Below are 19816 nucleotides of genomic sequence, written 5' to 3' on the forward strand. Positions count from 1 at the left end.
AAAGAAGAAGAAAGAAATTTGCAAAGGAACAGTCCGGCTTTGTTTCATTTGAAGTATTTTTTTTTCTATCCATTACATTAGAAATTGCTTAATTTCCTTTTTTCTTCTGAGTCCAAGGTTCCTGGCACCGCTATAGTGTTAGCATGCTCACTCTTGCTGCAATGTGTTTCCAGCTCTTTACTTCAATGGCTGTTTCCATCTTCCCATGCTGTTCTAGCCTAGCTCTAACACAGCTGTCTGAGGGATGATTACTCTCCTCAAGTGCAATTCACCATCTATATTTAATTTGAGAACACACAGCGGGGCCTGACTTGAGAGTTGCCACACAGATGCAAAGCTAACATTTTCTCCTTCATGGCTCCTTCCTAGAACCAGCAGGCAAAATAGTTTCCATTACAACTGATGTGTCACTACTAACCTAGGCCTGGCAGTAGTTACTTAAAACTTAATCCTCATGGAGCTCTAGTCCAGGAAGGTTTGCCTTCCACATTCTTGGCTATGAAAGCAGCTGTTCTCCTACAGAGAAGGCTGTGATCAGAGTCAGTAGCCAAAATCAAAACATTACATGGCTTTGGAATTAAAACGACCTACTCGAGCTTTTGTACAGGAGAAGCCAACTATACAACTACGGTTGAGCTTCAGTGAAATGTCCTCCGGAAACCTGAAGGTAAAACCTAGACCTACTCTTAGTCCAGAATAGTGCCACTGGCCACAGTGATATCTCGTTTCCTGCCAGCTACACCACAAGGTTTCCTGCACCAGATGTGAGAAATCCAGTCAGTTTCCTGAGCTAAGTATTCCCCTCAAAAGACTTGCATGCTCACAGAGGGTCTATCACTGTCAAGTTTACCATTTAGAAGAAGCAGACCAGAACCCAGATAGAAAAGATATGAAACATTTTAATCATCTCAAGCAAAACTAACCCACACTGTCGCTTGAGAGAACTGAGAGGACAATTTAAGGTCGGAGGCATGAATGTATCACGTGCCCTCAATTGTTATTACAATATAGCTTATAATTGAAAACCGTGTACACTTCCGGCCCTGGTAGTTACACCTGCAATCACAACACATAATCATAAGGCTGAGGTGAGAAGATCCTGAGTTTTCCAGCTCCAAGGTAATTGAGAAATCCTATAGAAAAAAAATTGTTAATATTCAAGGTATTCGCTATGATGCTTTAGTATTTCTACATGCTGTCAGATTATCATCACAGACAAGCTAATTAGCACATGAAACACCTTATACTTTATCAAATGCAGAGAGGGTGGGGGGAAGATTTAAGATCTACTCAGTAGAACTTAGAATTATTAACTGGTCACTTTGTTCATCAGCTCTCCAGAGCTCCAAAGCCTAGTATCTCACACATCTGAACTCTGTACCCTTTAGTGAATATTTCCCAATGCCTCACCCCAGGTCTAATAGCTACCATTTTATACTCTGCATCTATGAACTTGACACTTCTAGATTTCATACATGCAGAAGATCACACAGTATTTGTCTTTCTAGAGATGTACTGTTTCACTTGGCTTAATGCCATCTATGTTACTTCAAATAAGATTTTCTTCCTGTGATTTAACATTATAGCATTTGATATACATATATATCAATATGTACATACATGTAAACAATTTCTTTATATATTCACCTAATAACAAATATTTAGGTTCTTCTTCCATATGTGTGTATGTGCACAAGTGCACATGTGCATATATTCACACACACATATACTGTGATTGCAGGCATGCATTGCCATAATCCCATCATTATAAATAGTGTTGAAATAAAGATTAGAATGCAAATATCATTTTTGAGATACTTAATTTCCTTGGATAGACACAAATGAAGAAAAGAAAGATTTCTGGAATATATATAGTTCTAATTTTTCAGTTCTATGTTGGGGAAGTAGCTTTTAGTTTATATTGCTTCCTATAGTGCTATAGCAATATAGACACCCACCAGCAGTAGTGTAAGGCTAACAGCACCAATCTATTTCCCACATTCTCTATACTTGCTACATCTTGTCTTCCTAATAATAACCATCCAAGCAGATATGAAGTCATAATTCCCTGTGATATCAACTCACATTCCCCTTGTATTCAAGCTTGCTTTTCTGTTGCTATGATAAAACAAGCCAAAAGTAACGTGTGGAGGAAATGCTTTATTTGGCTTAGACTTCCAGGTTACAATTTATCACTGAAGGAAGTAAGGGCAAGAACTCAACGCAGGAGCTTGAGGTAGAAACCATAGAGTAGCAGTACAGATGGACGGGCTCCCAAGCTTGTGGTCAGCTACCTTCCTTATTCAGGCCTGGCCAAAGCAAACTCTTTGTTCCTTAAGCTGCTTTTGGGCATGGAGTTTATTAGAGCAACAGAAAAGTAACTAACACAGCCTCTTCTTAGATAAGTATGTTGTAAGATCTCTAACCCATTCCATCCTTGTCTTTTCATTCTCTGGGTTCCATTGCTATACAGCTCTATTATTCTATTTTTGCTTTGTTACCATATATGAAAACATTGTCTTTTCCCATGGAAATGATAATAAATGCCAATTGAATATGATAATAAATGTCAACTGAATACGATGATAAATGTCAACTGAATGTGATAAAAAATGTCAACTTGTTATAGGTGGCCTTTATTGTATTCAGGTAGGTTCCTTCTATATTCATTTCATTGATAGTTTTAGTAATGTATGGATGTCAAATTTTGTCAAATGTTTGTCTCTATTAAGAAGTACATTTGTTATTCTGATTTTAAAAATGGTAAAGTGGGCTGGGGTTTTATAGCCATGGAAGAGTTCTTGTCCCAAAGTGTCTAGGAAAAAGAGAGAAAGACATACACACAGAGAAAGGGGGAGGGGGAGGAAGGAAAGAGAGGGGGAGGGAGGGGGAGAGAGAGAGAGCTAAAGTATTCTAAATTTAATGACTGTTTTCAGTGTTGCACAGTACTTAAACTAAAAGTAACAAGTCCCCTAGATTGGTATTTCAAAGGAGTATATTTGCACCAGTTTGTCTTTTATGTTTTTATATGTCTTAACAATTAGAAAAGATAAAAATAAAGTTTCTAGCAGTGAGACCATTGAAAGGAAGGAAATGGGACATAGACAAGAAATAGAGTCCCAAAGTTTCCTAAAAAGTAAGAATCTTAAAAATATTGTAAATGAAGTATAATACACTTCTCTTCATCTTTATAGATAAACTATAACAGGAAGAGGAAGTGTAGACAAGTAAGTTTAATCTGTTTTTCTCATGATAAATTATAAAAGTTAATTGGTTTTGAATAAATATTTATAATCACTTCTTACTGGAATTAAAAAATCCTCAAATATATAATTCTGTGAACTAATCATATAAATGTAAAATGTAAAACAATATTTTCTAGGTAAGTAAATTTTATTTTATAGTTTTAATACTCAACTTTGTGGAGAGCCGTGCCACGAGCAATTGCCATTATAAGATGGCGCTGGCCTCCGCTGTGCCTAACTAGTAAACAAGCCTTGTACGCAGGTGCGAGAGTGAACTCGCTCCTAGTCACTCCCATTCTCGGGGTGTAATAGTGGGGTGATGGGCGAGCAAGGAATCAGGAACTGTCACGCCATATCAGGTGCTGAAACGTCACGCTGCGGGCTGTAAAAGCGGCGCCATTTTCCCAGTTCGGGGTCTTCCTGAAGAAGTAAGCAATAAAGCTTTTGCCGCAGAAGATTACGGTTTGTTGTGTCTTTCTTGCAGGTCGAGTGGGACGCAATACAACTTAATGAATATTTATTCTAATTTATCCAGAGTCTCATTAAGGGCTCCTTTATTTTTGAAGATAAGGTAGATACACCATAAATGAAAATTAGAACATTTCTAGACAACATGTTCAGTGATCATGTGAGATTATAGATGTAATCTGTCTAAATCACTTTGGTTACACCTTGGTTTGCTTTCTGGACATGCTTTTGCTAAGTTTATTTTTCATGATCATCCATAAAAGGTGCTATTGTACTCAATTTCTAAACACAGATAACCTGCTGTGAGTTACTTCCCCATACAACATGAGTGCCTGACATAGTTAATAGTCATGCATGCTCAATAATAAATACTACAGTCAGATACAAAAATGGTTGATACCAGTTCACACACAAATATCCTAATTCCTGTAGGGTTATATTTAACCGTACAGGAATTAGGATATTTTTCTTCTTCTGGTTCAAAATTCTGGGAATTGTTTGATAGATACATATTCTGATACATGAATTTTGAATATTTTAAATATTGAGAATTCAATATTAATTAAGCTTTATAAATTTTCCTAGAAATTCAGCGAACACAAAAGATGAAACACAGAGATGAACAAATGGAAAATTGACTCTCATTGACTGCCTACCTGTATGATACTGGTCTGACCTTCTGCAGCTTTCAGAAAATCAATGTAAAACAGCTCTACTGGACTGCAGTAGTCTCTTTGTCCATGACATTCTGTCTTGAAGGTGAATCCCAGAATATCATAAATATGTCAGGCAAGAAGAATGGGATACATAACCCCCAATAAATCCAAAGATTGTTAAAATATTGACTAATATCACACACCACACACACACACACACAAACACACACACACACTCAGAGAGAAAGAGAGACAGACAGACAGAGAGACAGAAACAGACAGAGAGAGAGAAAGAACAAACTTGTTCTTGCCAATCCTCCTAAAATAAAACTCTACCATGACCACATCCAAAATATAGAGTAACTCAAAACTCAGGGGATTTGTATACAAAAAAAAAGAAAGAAAGAAAGAAAGAAAGAAAGAAAGAAAGAAAGAAAGAAAGAAAGAAAGAAAGAAAGAAAGAAAGAAAGGAAGGAAGGAAGGAAGGAAGGAAGGAAGGAAGGAAGGAAGGAAGAAAGAAAGAAAGAAAGAAAGAAAGAAAGAAAGAAAGAAAGAAAGAAAGAAAGAAAGAAAGAAAGAAAGAAAGAAAGAAAGAAGTCCCACATGTACCAACGGAACTGAAGAATGACTTCCCAGGCAGGTTATCATCAAGCGTGCTGGAGACTATGGACAGTCAAGGAAGGCTTAGTCAGCATGAATCACCCTGGCAAGTTATCAGCTTTGAACATGTCTGCTGCACAGACTGGCCTGTACCCGAATTTCCAAACTACTGAGTTTTTAATTATGGCAAGGTATAGCTAACACATAAGTGTTGTGTATATACATTGTTGATTTCTCTGTGAGAATTTGATATAGGTGTCCATGGCACCATGATTACCATAATTATATTAATTAGATTCTCCACTATACATAGTCACTACGTATGGTAAGCAAATAACACAATATTTGCTTTCATTAGTTTTTGATAAAAAGTGCATCATAGTAATTAGACTCATGATAGTGCAGATTAAAGATGCAGAATTTGCCCATCAGAAAACTCAACGTAAAACTCTTTTTGAATTTCTGACAATTTATTTCCACCACAGGGTGCAATTAATTAATAACACTGCCAGTTGCCTTTGCACACTAAACGCTATTATTTGACATATCATAGCCAGTAGGGTTTTCACATTTACTTTTCCTGTCTTCCACTTGATGTACTTGGAACAAACCATCTGCTTAACAAATATGTATATTTGCAAGTAAGATGAACTGCAGATTCAGTTTAAAACCAAAGGAATTATTTTTCTCAAAGTGTACAGAATATTCAGTAATGTTAGTCACAACTATTGGTGATGATCTGGACTTGGTCTCTGGCATCAAATATGGCTTTGAGCTTCAAAAGTATTATTTGAGGCTTTTCTGTGCCTCTTTAGCTCCCAAATAATGACATGAAGCTCTTATATTTACTAAAAGGCTTCTAGCACTATAGCTGGGCAGATCCTCATCTATTCTGTCCTGACTATGTTGTCTACTTCCAAGCCATGTGCCCTGATTCCTGCCATTTTAGTCTTGCCCAAGATGCTTCTGCTACATTCATGTCCTCCTGGTAATTTCCTCGTGGCAAACCTTTTCTACCTGCACCCCTCCCCCCAAGCACTGAAAGTTCCACCTTAACTCTCTTGCCCAGCTAAAGTCTGATCAGCTCTATTAACCAATCAGAGGTAATGGGGAACAAGAGATAGGAGATGCTTCTCGTAATAATGACAATGCTAAGTCCAGACTGCAACCAGACCTCTGAGGTAGATTAATCAGTATCTGAATTATACACTACACAAAAACATCACTCAGAATTGAGTCTTCTTAGCTCTTAGTGGTATGATTTCTTCATCTAAAAAACAGTGCTAGTGATATAAGGATAGGGTCAAAATTACTATGAAATTAAAATTAGCAAAGCTTGAATTGAGTTCCTATGAAAAATAATATATTAAAGTCATTTAACTTTACACATAAATTTATAAATACAATTGATACATCAGTTTGCTAGTTACAGCCCCCTTGTCTTTTAATAAATATCAAAGTGATCTTTTCTATTAATCATTAATTTTTGAAGGATCTTAGTCATAATTTAATGTTATCATCAAATATACTTGTAAGCAAATTTGTAAATTATTTTGTAACAAAAGTACTGGTTTTTAACATGAGCTATGGGAATATTTTAATAGGAATTATACATGGATAATTGTAAATTCTGAATTAGGAGTAGATAAAAATGAAGGTTTGTTAGAATACAGATGAACAAAGGTAATGATAGAGTGGGTGGGATATATATCTCCATAAGCAATGACCTGACCTGGGTACTAGGAGAAGAAGGGCTAATAGAAAAAGACTTCCTTACTTTGAGATGAGAGCATGTAGATAGACATGGATACATGGATGCCATTACTATGGACAGAGAAGACTAGAATGGGATAAATAATTCTCTCTGAGTCTGAAGCTTGTGAAATACAGAGATCAAATGAGGAGTCAAATATGTTAATGAGCTGCTCAGAAGGTACAACTGAAGTAAATGTGGATATCAACAGTTTGTACATGCAACAAGACTGAGCAAGCAAAAATGCCAAGAAAGAGAGACAAGGGTGAAGGGGGCCAATCAGTTAAAATCTAAGTAACTAAAGTTAAAGTGAGGCTGCTGTTAATGTGTCAGGAAGATTCTGAGGAGCCAGGGCAGCACCATGCTTCGAAAAGGAAGGGAGGGATAAAATTTCCACTGTTCACAAACTCAAGTAACATAAAACAAATTAAAGATTTGACAACATAATATTACTGCTTCCCTTAACACAGAGGCAATTTCAGCTAGGTAATGGGATTGAAGGAAAGACTGAGGAGGCTCAAAGAATAAATTGATTACAAAGAATGTGCAAACATCTGTAGGCAGCAGTTAAAAGCATAGATGTGAGGGAACTAGGAAAGGAGAAAGGTTCAGGCAACCATTCTAAGTCTAGAGACGTAAGCTTTGTTTGCTTTCTGCTTTCCTTGTTTCTAATTTTTGAAGTTAAAATGTGATTATATCATTTTCCTCTCCCTTTTCTTCCCCTGTAATACTCTTGTATAGTCTGCCTCATTGTCTTTCAAATTTGTGGTTCCCTTTTTCATTAATTTGTATTGCATACATACAGGAATACGCATGTCCATATATATTCCTAAATACATAAGTATAATATGCTCAGTCTGTACAATGTTTCTTGTGTTGTGCGTGCTCAGTGACAACTACTATCACTACTCAGTCTACATCCCTGGGGAAAACTCTTTCTCCCACCCCTAGGATTCCACAGTTGCTCACGCCTCTTTGTGTAGGGTTGAGGCATCCTGGGCTTTCCCTGTCCACATTACTCTGTCTGTTTGTTTTCTTTTAAGAACAGAGGCACAAACATACCTTGGGATGTAATGTTTGTAGGCAAACAATACTGAAAAATTATAGTTTTAACATTTCCTGATAAGACAGGGAAGCCAAAACCACATTTCTCAGGCTCTTTTGCCATGCTTCAGCCTAAGATTTTAAACTCCACTAGGACAGAAACTTGTGTTTTGTCCTTCCTTTCTACTTCTATCTTGATTTAGTAAGGTATTTTCTCCCTAAAGTTCACTGTCAAAGTTGCTGCTAGCAGAGGGTGAAGAAACAAGTTCCTTTGATTTAGGATACTCCAGCAAGCAGCTTTCTTCTACCTCTCTTGGAACTGCAAAAATCCAAAAGTGATCTAAAAAAAAGTCAAGTATTAAATTAATGGAAGATTGTTTGGAAGGGCGTTCCCAAATAGCACGCAAAGATACCTATGAATAGCAAGGCTCCAACTTGCCAAATTCCCATTTGTAATTTTCATTAGTCCTCTGGGATTTAAAAAAAAAATACCAAGAACTCAAAAAAAATTAATCATTACATTTATAAAGCATTTTGCCATTGAAGTTTTAATTTACTAAATCTATGTTCATAGAGTTTTCCTTACTTTTCATCTTTCTTTCTGTTCATTAAGCTATTCAGTACAGCATATGCTTAAGTAACTCTTGCTTGTAACCTGTTAGCCGTTTCTTGTTTTTCAGTGAAGCAGAGCATACCTTATCACTCCTGGCATTGAGGCTGAACAGAGTTGCTTTCTTGTAAAGATTTGACAGGTTTTTTGTTTTTGTTCTTTGTTTTTGTTTTTTTGTTCTGTTTTTCCAGACAGGTTTTCTCTGTGTAGCCTTGGCTGTCCTGGGACTCACTCTGTAGACAAGGCTGGTCTCGAACTCAGAAATCTGCCTGCCTCTTCCTCCCAAGTCCTGGGATTAAAGGGGTATGCCACCACTGCCCAGCTTCTTTGACAGTTTTAAGGAACCTTGTAGATGACATTCATTCAAGATGTGTCTGATGGTTTTGTTTTTGTTTTCTCCTCATGATTATAAGGGTAAGAACTTGGAATAAAATGCACCAGGAAAAGCAAGATATGATTCCATCACAACATACCAAACATACAGAATGTCAGTATGGCTTCCCAAAATCTGACTGAGGAGTCATGAAACTCCTGCCCTCCAAAGTTACTCGTTTCCCCAACCTACACTCTAGAATCTTTACAAGAAAGGGACTCTGTTCAGCCTCGATGGGAGGAGTGGTAAGATATGCTCTGCTTCATTGCCACATGAGGATAAAATTATTTGGAATTTGGAAGAATACAACTTTGGCTGCTATTCACTGACATACTTACCATTTATTTGCAATCATGTGGAGTTGCAGATATTTGTGTGCTATGTTGGCTTATAGGTTCACACACTTCATTGCCTTTGTTTCTCAACTTTGTCTAATTTTGCCATTAGGAGTTCCTGAATTTAGAAGTTCTGTCCTCCTGGCAGAGCTGCATAACTGTGGAGATTTATTTCCTGTGTGAGAATTATTTATTTAAGTGTGGTCTTATTTACTTTATTTCATGTGCCAGTCCTGTTCTCTCTGTGTCTCTGCCTCTCTCTGTCTCTGTCTCTCCCTCTCCCATAGAAAGGTATTAGAACTAAAATATCAGGTATGGATGCTTATGGAGTTACTCTTTCTAGGCTGTGTGACTGGAAAAATTCAAGAAATATATGTATGTACAATAACTCATCTTTGGATGCATTTCTAAATAATATGTCTGCCTGTAAGTGTCTGTATCTATGCTAACTCAAAAATAAGTTCGTACTAATTTTGGTAAAACTAATCCATTGCACATAGATCAGTCAATCTGCTCTTCATGATTATCAAATATCCAAAAATCCAATATTTGTCTTTAACCATTCTCCATCACTTCATTTAATTTGTAATGTCTGTCTAATATTCTCAGCAATGTCTTTCTTATCCCATGGGAAACGGTGTTATGGTGAATGTCCTGTGTCATATTGTTCCCTTGAGTGCTGCCGAGCCATTTCCAAAGTTACTTGAGTAGTACTCTTGGTTCCCTCCCTTCAATACATTTCACACATTTGAAATGTAGTTAAATTGTTTGGTTATATCCTATCTAATTTCATCCCAGATTTATCGAAATTTCTGAACCTTTTCATTAAAATTCATGTACATTAAGATTCACTTTATGTACAACAAACAACTTATGAGTTCTGACAAATGCAGTACCATATCCATCCTTAAGTTTTCATAGAGAATTATTTAATAACACTTAAAATGCAAATATGTACTGGAACTTTTCAACTTCTACCTTCTTCCCATTAATCTCTAACAACAGTAGTTTTTTTTTTAACTGTCTCAATAATTTTGCTCTTTAAAAAATGCCCCACAATCAGAGTTATATTAGATAGCTTTTCAGATTGGCTTCTTTTACTGACACTATGAAGTTAAGACTTAGCCCTACCTTTCCATAGCTTAACAGCTTCAAAACATAGTCAGTTTTCTTTGTTAGTGTGTCTGTGTAATTGTTTGGTTTTAGACAGAATTTTACTAGGTGCCAAAGTCTATCTTAAAAACTCACAATGCATCTCAGGCTGGCCTAGAACTTAGGATGACCTCTCAGATCCTGGCGTTACATAGGCAGCCACCCTTGCCCAGCCTTTCCATTTGCCTCACAATGAATATATTGAATCTTCCAGTTTTAACAACTATGAATTAAGCTATGTACAACTGTGTTCATACAAACTTTTGTGAAAACACACATTTTGACATCTGTTGACCAAGCACCAAGGAATGATTTCTGGATACATGATAAAACTATGTTTAGCTTTGTAGAACATAACATTTGATCTTCACAGACTTTGGTACCACTTTGCGTGGCTACCAGCAATGAACAGAAGTGGATGCAGTTTCCTGGAGACAGGCATGTGGTGTTGTTTCCCTGTTTGTCTCCATCTGCACTTCTCTGATTGAGATTGGATTCTTAGCATCTTTTCCCCTGTTTATTTTCCATCTCTATTTTCATGAGGTGTCTGTTCAGATGATTTGCCCATTTTTTAATTGAGTGTTTGTTTTCTTTTAGTTCAGATTTTAAGAGTTCTCTGTTTATTTTGGAGGAGAGTCTTTAATCAGATATCTCGCAAATATTTTCTCCCAATCTCTGGCTTGCTTTTCTTTGTTTTAGTATTTTTCTCCCACAGAGAAACAACTTTTTTCTCTTTTTCCTTTTCATCTTAACAAAATCCAACAGAAGGCACTTGTTTCTCTCATGGTTGATGACTTTGTGGTCAATTTATCAACCACAAACCCAGGATCCTATGTGTCCTATATGTGACTGCAGAAATGGGATGGTCTTCTTTTAAACTATGGTCTACAATGTGCTTTTGCTTTTTGTAGAATGTGCATGGCCTGTGTTGGCTGCATTTCTTTTATCTGTTATATGTTCACTTTTGCCTAGCACCTTCTGTTGCAAAGTATATATTCTTCATTACATTGTCAAAGATTACATGATTCCATTTACACTGATAAGTGTCAATTATTTCACTGGTGTTATACTCTCTTGCTTTCCAGTGCTTCACATCATGGAATAAAATTGATTGATATGAGTATTTTGACTTTTTCCTTTGGATTGATGGTGGGTACTGCAGAAATGTTCAGCCTTCACTTAATCTTTGAAATCATTCTGCTTGTTTGTCAACATCTGTGAAGTTGCTTGTGATTGTGTTTAGCCTGTACTGATCTTATTCACTCGTTTCATATGAAGTCACAGCTTAACAACCAGCCTTTCTCAAGCTGTGTGCAGGGACTTTTAGCAAGTTGCTTAACAACCTTTACTTTCCATCCTCAGAGTTCTGTACCTTTCTACGTGGAGAAATGCAGATTGGCAGATGTACATCCCAGCACTTCAGTTTGACTCATGCTATGTTAAAGTCTAAGGTAGTTTTCAAGTTTTACATTCCAGTCGCTTATTGCTAGCATATGGGGAAAGGTATTTGGTGTTTACTTGTATCCTATGTCATTATTATACCTGGTAGTTGAAAGAAAAATTTTACTTGTCAGTGCTTTTGTATTTTCTGTGAAGATAACCATGCCATCTGTGAATTAAAGTAGGTTTCTTTGCTTAGCCAAAACGAAAGGTAACTGGAAACCATGTCTGGAAACCTATGGTCATCAAGCCAATAAAAAAGATTCATTTAGAGGGGACAGGAGAAGAGTGGTAACATGAAAGGAGAGGAAAGAATACACTTGAGCTGTTAACAGCTGATGGATGCCTACTGTAGGAGAGTCATTGTCTGGGGATATGGCTGTTGGTGCGAAGTAGCCTCACATCCATGTGTATTCCTTGGTGTTTAAATGTAATATTGTGTAGATTTCTGTTGGGTCCATTTGATCTATGGTGTATTTTAATTCCTATGTTTCAGTTTTTAATCAAGTGACCTATTGGACAAAGGTGAGTATGGAATACCTATTACTGTGTTAGGTTAACCTCTGTCTTGAATTGTAATACTAGGTTTTTTTATAAAACTCCTGTGCCAGTTTAGTGTGTAAATGTCTAGTGTGTGCCTTCCTGGTTAATTTTTCCATTGTTAGAATGAAACATACTTCTTTGTTGACTAATTTTAATTGAAAGCTTATGGTCAGATAGTAGATAATAATGTTTGCTTGATTCCTGGTTCTATTTGCTTGGAATACTATCACTCTAAGTTAGTATCTATCCATGAAGATGAGATTCTTGTAGACAACAGATAGGTTTTTTTTCCTTAGTACACTCTAAACTGTGTATTTTGTTTGAAGAATTAAGTTTACTGATACTCAAAGGCATTATTGAAAGATGTAGGTTGGAGAAATGCAGATTGGCAGATGTACTTCCCAGCACTTCAGTTTGACTCACACTATATTAAACTCTAAGGTAGTTTTCAAATTTTGCATTTCAGTCGCTTATTGCTAGCATATGTGAAAAGGTATTTGGTGTTTACTTGTATCCCATGTCATTATTATACCTGGTTGTTGAAAGAAAAATTTTAGTCCTTGTGTACTTTGCTGTACCTGTTTTTGTTGTTGATGTTTTATTTTGTTTTTCATTTCTTTTGTTTCCTTTCCATGGTCTCTTGCTTTCAGGACTTTCTCTAGGGCTGTCTTGTTGGATACGGATTCTTTTAGACTAGACATTATATCATGGGTATTGTTTCCTTTCTTCAGCTATTGTATATAGTTTATCTGGGTAAAAAAGTCTAGTTTAGCACCTATGGTCTTTCAAAACTTAAAGTATGTTGCTGCAGACTCTTCTGGCTTTTAACATTTCTTTGAGAAGTTATCTGATAATCTGATAGGTTTTCTTTTATATGTGGCCTGTGCTTTGTTTCTTGTGGCTTTCCATATCATCTTTTTGTTCTACGTATTTAGTGTGTTTAAACTATAATATGTCACAGAGAGTTTCTTTCTGGCCATTCCTATCTGATGCTATATGTGCCTCTTAGATTTTTATGGGTATGCCTTCTCTTAGTCTGGGAAAGTTTTTTTCTATGATCCTTTTGAAGATCCGGTCTACGCTATTGACCTGACAGTCTTCTCTGATTTGAAGACTTTTGTCTTTTCATTGTGTCTCAAAGTTCATGCATATTTCTTTCATGTGGTTAATTTTGAAAAATTTTGCCTCAAATGATCTAGCACTTTTACTTCATCCATCACAATAGTCAAGCTTTTATTTGATTTATTCTTTTGGTAAGGCTTTCCCTAAGTTTTTTAATTGGGTTGTTGAGTTTTCAATTCCATTTTCATTTTCAGGTTGAGTTCTTTCAGCTTTTCTCTTTCTTTATTGAATTCACCTTTCATATCCTGAATTGTCTTTATCATTTCTTTCAGCTCTACAGTGTTTTCTTCAATTTTACTCAGAAGTGTATTTATCCTAAGTTTCTTGAGATTCTTGTTCCTGTCTTTGGTAAACTCCTTAAATTATTTGATCATGTTTATAATTGTTTTTTATTCTGTGTCTTAGGGTACACTTAGGTAGTTCTCATTTGAGAACATCCCTGTGGGAATAGTGGAGGTTTTAGTGGGGTGAGATGGTGAGTAGTACCTTGACCTTTCATGTTGCTTTTTGTGACTTGACCTGGACATGTGGATTTCCTTTCTTTGTTGGTTGTGTCTAGTTTGAAGTTTTAGCTTGAGAAAGCTGAGGGTAATTTTGGTCTTCTGTTGTTATCCAAGTTCAATTGATTTCCAACCAGATGTGGCAAGTTGGTCAGTCGATCCGTCAGGTAGTTGGGATTTTTTTTTTTAATTTTTATGTTTCATTGGAAAGACAGTGATGATTCCAATTAAATAAAACCAAGAAAATATGAGGATTATGCTGCTTTGTATATGCTTGGCCCAGGGAGTAGCACTATATATAGGTGTGACAGCCTTGTTGGAGTAGGTGTGTTGCTGTGGGTGTGGGCTTTAAGAGCCTTGTCCTAGCTGCCTGGAAGCCAGTCTCCTCATAGTAGCCTTCAGATGAAGACATAGAACTCTCAGCTCTGCCTGCACCATGCCTGCCTGGATGCAGTCAGGTACTTAACTTGATGATACTGGACTGAACCTCTTAACCTGTAAGCCAGCCCCATTAAATGTTTTTATGAGTTGCTTTGGTCATGGTGTCTATTCACAGCAGTGAAACCCTAAGACAAAGATGTGACTCAAGACTGGGTCTTTGAGAGCTGGTATGCATGCTTAGATACCTGAACTGGGCCTAGCATTATGAAGATGGAACAAATTGGTAGGAATCTGGAGCACTCCCCATGGTAGGCTGTTACACAAGCTGCAGTATCTAACAAACAACCAAGAATGGGGATAGGACCCTAACTAGGTTGGAAGTGTGATGGTGTGAGTGACCAGCAATCTCCAAAATGACAATTGCGCTTTAATGACATCATCTTATTGCACAAAAAAAACATAGATTTTAAAATATGCATAGTCATTGAAAAGCAGAAATGTCTAGATGAAGAATTAATGTTAAAAAAAAAAAACACATTCAGCAATTGCACTGCTTTTTTTTTTTTTTTTTTGAAACTTGACACAAAATTAGACCTATCTGGGAAGAATAGTTGCCTTTATCAGATTGGCCTGTAAGCAAGTGTATAGGACATTTTCATGATTAATAATTGATAGGGGTGGTCCCAGCTCACTGAGAAGTGGCACCCTGGCCAGGTGGAATGAGGTTATATAAGAAGTCAAGCTCAGTAGGCCATGGGACACAAGCCCTGCTATGATTTCTGTCTTAGTCCTGGTCTTCAGTTCCTACCCTGACTTCACTTCAGGATGAACAATAAGCTATAAGATGAACTAAGTATTTCCTCCTCCTTCAGTTGATTTTGTCAGTGTCTTATCAGAGCTATAAAAAGCAAACTAGGACAGTAGTGAAAAAAATAGTAACTTCCTAAAACACATGCACTTGAATTAATCTGTTCATATAATAGACAAAAGTAATAATGAATTATAAGTTTAATGTTTGTGATATCTCAACTGCTACCCATTACTTATATGTTACAGAAATAGTGTTAGCAAATAAATAAAATTTTCCTACATGTTACCCCTTTGTAAATCTCTACACCCATTTTAAGTACTGATTAGATGGTATTAGTTATAGAAAGTTGAAAAACAGAAACTAGATATGAGCACTAAATTAATGTCGCTTTATTATTATTAATATTAATTATTATTATTATTACTTTGGGAACATAATGGGGGCCATATCAAATTCCCAACAGTTGTCTGCCATCTTTTACAGATACGAAGGAAAAAAAGTCCCAGCATTTCCATGTAGAAGGTCCTGTGGATAGTGCATCACTGTTTTGTCGCTGCTCAGTATTTTACATTATCAGCAGACTTCATAACAGTAGTTTTTGAAAGATGAAAGTCGACTCTCACTGAGAATTCCACACAAATGGACTAATTCGTGTCACCATTTTTGGCACGTTGTCATGGATACAGCAATCTGAAGGTCTCAGTGCCACTGGGAGTTGATTGACTATCCATTCACAGTGCAAGGCTTTTCAAAACCAGGAACATGAAAGGATTCTCACTAGTGGACAAAGGATTTACACACACATTTTGGTGATACTTTAAAGAATAATGTTACCTTTCTGTAAACCTGACCATTATAATAATATCACTAATGAAACTCAGAATAATAGCTTGAAAGCAAATTCTAACACAGTCATGATATTGATTTGATATCTAGTCTTATTTTGCTTTCATGTAAAGCTAAAGAAAAGAGAGCAGGATAAGTAAACGAACAGAAGAGGATGTGTGTTATAGATCCTGTGTTTTTCCCCTTAAAAATATAGGATAACTTATTTTTCATGGAATTCGTGGACTGTGATACACTTAGATTAACAAAGGGTATGATTCCCACAAATTACATGAAATAGATAAAGAAAGCAGTTTTTATATTCAATTTTGTTTCAGAAGCATTACACTGGCAACTTATGTGATCACATCACCATGTGTTAGAGATGAACATATATTTCTCTGTCCTTAAACAGAGGTCATATGTCTCTACCAATTCGTGATAAATTTCTATTATCTTTCAAGTAACTTCCTATTGTCTTTATGAAGTAATTCTATCAACTCCAATTCAATATGCCAGAGTCACTTCATAGTGCTTACCATACTCTGCTTCTGTTTCTTTCCTCCTTGGGTATAGTCTGAGTTCCTGAGTTGCCTGCCATCAAAGGCAAGGGGACTGACTTGTGATAACACTGGTTCCACTGAGACCTGCACTCCAGTCTCTCTGATGGCAACACTGTCTCATATCTCCTTAAATTATCTGCCGATTTCTGATTGCCACATTCACTTATAGGTACTGGTACTATCTCCTTCTCAGACTCCATGTCTTTATCTTCCATGCAGTTCTTGTGGTGTTCAGGGGTGTTTGACAGCCTTTTCCATGTTATGTGAAGGATCCTGGGTCTCTGTGAAGCTCACTGTAACCCCAAACATGTAGATGTCCCAACACATAAAAGTTCACCCAGCTTCACTGCATTTTTGAGTAAAGTTTTAGCTGTGTGTTTCAACAGATGAGTAAGTTCCATGAGTAGCAGTTTCCTTTGAATATCTGGAAGAGCACATCTCTACTTACTTCTATTAAAAGGCTAGAAATGACAATTCTCTCGGGACTTTCAGCTCAAGACTCCTGCTGTTTTCTTTTAATCAAAAGGAAATCCAGCATTTAGCACATAAGCCATGTATAATATGAGCTAACCTACCTGTTTGTCAAAGGGACTAAGACAGGGGGGTGACTCTCCTGGCCTCTCCTTTGCTAACAGGTTCAGTAGAATTTACAACACATTCCTTTCTGTTTTCGGTTAAACTTGGCAGAAAGGACAAATCAAAATTAAAACTTGGAACGGATAACTTAGAGATATCTCATGTGGAATAAAACTTTAGCACCTAAATGAATCAGAACACTAATGAACCATGAATGCAGAGATATTTACATATTTTTGTACAGGTTCTTCCAAAAGGAACATATTCTAAGTCATAAGCTGTCTGATTCATGTATCCAATCTCCATGGAATTGTATAAAAATAATATGAGTCACAAATGGAAGGAAGTCATACGGATGAAGTGTGGAGCTGGATGAGGTAGTGCTATAAAGTAAATCATTCCATGAAAGATTTATATTCTTTTATTACAGTTTATAACTTATCTAAGCTCATTATTTTCTTGAGCAGAAAGATACTAGGAAAGACAGAAAGAAGCAAGTGAAGAGTCTATACCATGTTATGAGAAGAAGGGACAGTTAATTCGGTAAAGCTAATTCTCTATCATTATTATTATTATTTAGATATTTTCTTTATTTACATTTCAAATATTATACCCTTTCCTGATCTCCCCTCCAAAAACCAACTATCTCTCCCTCCCTTCCCCTGCTCACCAACTCACCCACTCCTGCTTCCTGGCCCTGGCATTCCACTACATTGGGGAATAGAGCCTTCACAGGACCAAGGGCCTCTTCTCCAATTAATGTCCAACTAGGCCATCCTCTGCTACATATGCACCTGAAGCCATGAGTCTCACCATCTGTATTCTTTAGTTGGTGATTTAGTCTCTGGGGGCTTTGAGGGTACTGGTTAGCTCATATTGTTGTTACCCCTACGGGGCTGTAAGCCCCCATAACTCCTTGGGACCTTTCTCTAGCTCCTTCATTGGGTACCTTGTACTCAGTTCAATGGATGGCTGTGAGTATCCACTTCTGTATTTATCAGGTATTGGCAGAGCTTCTCAGGAGACAGTAGGATTAATATAGTAAAAATTATCATCTTGCTGAAAGCAATATACAGATTCAATGCAATCCCCATCAAAATTCTAACTCAATTCTTCACAGAGTTAAAAAGAACAATTTGCAAATTCTTCTGGAATAACAAAAAACCTAGGATAACAAAAACTATTCTCAACAATAAAAGAACCTCTGGTGGAATCACCATCCCTGACCTCAAGCTGTACTACAGAGCAATTGTGATAAAAATGCATGGTATTATAATAGTGACATGCAGGTAGATCAATGGAATAGAATTGAAGACCCAGAAATGAACCCACACACCTATGGTGACTAGATCGTTGACAAAGGAGCTAAAACCATCCAGTGTAAAAAAGGCAGCATTTTCAAGAAATGGTGCTGGCTCAACTGGTAGTTAGCATGTAGAAGAATGCAAATTGATCCATTCTTATCTCCTTGTACAAAGCTCAAGTCCAAGTAGGTCAAGTACCTCCACATAAAACCAGATACACTGAAAATGATAGAAACAAAAGTGGGGAAGAGTCTGGAGCACGTGGGCACAAGGGAAAAAAATGATAGTTTCAGATCTATTTCCATTCATGTACATTTGTGTTTATGCTCAATGATAGTTAATATTGAGATACATTTTGATAAGATATAATGGAAAATGGCTATGAATCATTGTTCTATGACGGTTCAATTGCAATTCCTGAAAATAAAGAAGAACCAGAATATGTCAAACTTTCTAGGCTTTGAACATCTTAAAGTATAATAAAGAAAAATATTAGCAACCTTTATAAATAAATAATTATGAAATTTGGTTTATAAGGATCAAAGCTGTTAATGGTGAGGTAGTGGGTACAAGCTATTGCATGAGTCTGATTTTTTTTAAGTGCATTTGACAAAAGGCACAAATAATGAAGTTGTTCTTAAGCTAAGCAGAACCCTGCATCTCTGTAAAGCCACAGCCTGTGAATCCCCTCAGGTGTTGTTGAAAACCTTAGTTTATTTTTTATATGTGTGAAACATTTTGATATAACTTTTGAAAATTAATAACAGAGAGGATTTCAAATTCTTTACAAATATCAAAGGTATAGAAAAGGAAGCCTGCAGCCACCTCAAAACCATCAACAGTGAGGAAAAGAGAAATATAGGGAAGTGTAGAATGGAAAGTTTGGACATTAACTTCTTACTTCAAGTGTAGGAACTCACTGGCTCTCTATATAGTTCTACTGTGTTCCCATGTATTCTTCATCAAATCCTTAGAACTCTTAGAATTCATAGCTTTTTATTCTACTCCAGTCATGTCTTCTTGCTTATCACTCAGCACTATGCAAAAGATAAAAAGAAAAGATCCAGCAACCACATTAATAGTCCATACAATAGTATGTATTAATCTATTGATATAGGATGTCATGTAATACAAGTTTGCCTTCAACACTGTTGCAAGATAATCTTGAAGTTCCTGATTCTAAGTCTCCTGATGGCTAAGATAACAGACCTGCATTGTTATGCCTAGCTTTATGTGTTGCTTGGGATCAAATCCAGGGCTTCATGCATGCTAAGCAAAGGCTCTCCCAAATGAACTGCATCCCCAACTCAATATGCGTTAAAACTTTGGTGACCATACACTAAACACTAAACTACATATTTTATGTACTGAATCTCATTTAAACTTTGCTGCATGTGTTTAGGTTGCCACTATTAGCATACTTTTACAAATAGGTAAATTGAAACACGGAGCGCTTAAGTAATTCTCCCTGTATTTAAACACTAACAAATGTCACTGTGAAGATGTGAGTTCAGT

Source organism: Mus musculus, chromosome 8 (assembly GCF_000001635.26).
Source record: "Mus musculus strain C57BL/6J chromosome 8, GRCm38.p6 C57BL/6J".
Lineage (NCBI taxonomy): Eukaryota > Metazoa > Chordata > Mammalia > Rodentia > Muridae > Mus > Mus musculus.